Below are 2,500 nucleotides of genomic sequence, written 5' to 3' on the forward strand. Positions count from 1 at the left end.
GACAGGCTGGTACATGGCATGTCTCCAGGGAGGTGTTAAAGATGTTGGTGAACACCGGAGACAGCTGGCCAGCGCAGTGCCTGAGGGTGGCTGGAGAGACAGAGTCCGGCCCGGCTGCTTTGCGTGGATTCTGCCTCTTGAAAAGCCCATTAACTTCTCCCTCCTGAAAGGAGAGAGTCGTTTCTGTAGTATGGGTGGGGGATGGGGCCTCTTGGGTGGGAAGGGGTGGTTCAGGACAGTCCAATTGTCTTTCAAATCTACGGTAGAACTCGTTCAGGTCGTTGGCTAGGCGGGAGTCGTTAGTGGTGTGGGGCGCTCTGGGTTTGTAGTTGGTGATGTGCCTGAGCCCTTTGGCAGACAGAAGCAGCGTCGTTAGTAGAGAACTGGTGTTTTAGTGTCTCTGAGTACAGTCGTTTAGCCTCTCTCACCGCTTTGCTAAACCTGTTCTTCGACTCCTTGAATCTGTCTCTATCCCCACTCCTAAACGCTTCCTCCTTCTCCAACCTCAACCTTTTGAGCTTTGCTGAGAACCAGGGCTTGTTGTTGTTAAAGTTCACCCTGGTACGTGTTGGGATACAGCAGTCCTCACAGAAGCTGATGTACACAGCCTCTGTGAGTTCATCCAGACTATTGGTAGCAGTCGTGAACATATCCCAGTCAGTACAGTCTAAGCACGCCCGCAAATCTTCCACAGCCTCACTGGTCCACTGTTTAGATGTCCTCACAGCAGGTTTACAGAGTTTTAGTTGCTGCCTGTATGCACGAATCAGGTGGACCAAGGGAGTTCTGTGCGAGCCGAACAGCCCCGTGACCCACAAGAGAAACATCCCCGCCAAATTCGAGCGTTTGACGGGGTCTATCCGTGAAAAAATATTCACGTTTTTGAGTGCACATGCATTTCTGCTGCAAATGCCTCTGGAAGTTTCATGCCGTTCGTATGCCAATTGTGGCAACACGAAAATGACCCGTTTTCCCATTCCGAGGGATTTCTGTGCGACCCTAACAGCCCCGTGAGCCACAAGAGACACATCCCCGCCAATTTCTAGCGTTTCACGGGGTCTATCCGTGAAAAATATAGACGTTTTTGAGTGCACATGCATTTCTGCTGCAGATGCCTCTGGAAGTTTCATGCCGTTCGTACGCAATGTGGCAACACGAAAATGACCCCTTTTCCCATTCCGAGGGATTTCTGTGCGACCCTAACTAACAGCGCCCGTGAGCCACAAGAGAGACATCCCCGCCAATTTATAGCGTTTCACGGGGTCTATCCGTGAAAAATATAGACGTTTTTGAGTGCACATGCATTCCTGCTGCAAATGCCTCTGGAAGTTTCATGCCGTTCCTATGCAATGTGGCCACACAAAAATGACCCGTTTTCCCATTCCGAGGCATTTCTGTGCGACCCTAACAGCCCCGTGAGCCACAAGAGAGACATCCCCGCCAACTTCTAGCGTTTGACGGGGTCTATGCGTGAAAAATATTAAAATTTTTGAGTGCACGTGCCTTTCTGCTGCAAATGCCTCTGGAAGTTTCATGGCGTTCCTATGCAATGTGGCAACACGAAAATGACCCCTTTTCCCATTCCGAGGGAGTTCTGTGCCACCCTAACAGCCCCGTGAGCCACAAGAGACACATCCCCGCCAATTTCTAGCGTTTCACGGGGTCTATCCGTGAAACATATAGAAGTTTTTGAGTGCACATGCATTCCTGCTGCAAATGCCTCTGGAAGTTTCATGCGGTTCGTACGCAATGTGGCAACACGAAAATGACCCGTTTTCCCATTCCCAGGGATTTCTGTGCGACCCGAACAGCCCCGTGAGCCACAAGAGACACATCCCCGCCAATTTCTAGCGTTTCACGGGGTCTATCCGTGAAAAATATCAATTTTTTTTTGACTGCACATGCATTTCTGCTGCAAATGCCTCTGGAAGTTGCATGCGGTTCGCATGCAATGTGGCGACACGAAAATGACCCGTTTTCCCATTCCGAGGGATTTCTGTGCCACCCTAACAGCCCCGTGAGCCACAAGAGAGACATCCCCGCCAATTTCTAGCGTATCACGGGGTCTATCCGTGAGAAATATTCACTTTTTTGAGTGCGCATGCATTCCTGCTGCAAATGCCTCTGGAAGTTTCATGCGGTTCGTATGCAATGTGGCGACACGAAAATGACCCGTTTTCCCATTCCGAGGGATTTCTGTGCCACCCTAACAGCCCCGTGAGCCACAAGAGAGACATCCCCGCCCACTTCTAGCGTTTCACGGGGTCTCTCCGTGAAAAATATCACATTTTTTGAGTGCACATGCATTCCTGCTGCAAATGCCTCTGGAAGTTTCATGCGGTTCGCATGCAATGTGGCGACACGAAAATGACCCGTTTTTTCCCATTCCGAGGGATTTCTGTGCCACCCTAACAGCCCCGTGAGCCACAAGAGACACATCCCCGCCAATTTCTAGCGTTTCACGGGGTCTATCCGTGAAAAATATAGACGTTTTTGAGTG

The sequence above is a fragment of the Petromyzon marinus genome, unplaced genomic scaffold, assembly GCF_048934315.1.
Source record: "Petromyzon marinus isolate PM22_M1 ecotype Great Lakes invasive population unplaced genomic scaffold, UKy_Petmar_22M1.pri1.0 PM_G_Scaffold_164, whole genome shotgun sequence".
In the NCBI taxonomy this organism is placed as follows: domain Eukaryota; kingdom Metazoa; phylum Chordata; class Hyperoartia; order Petromyzontiformes; family Petromyzontidae; genus Petromyzon; species Petromyzon marinus.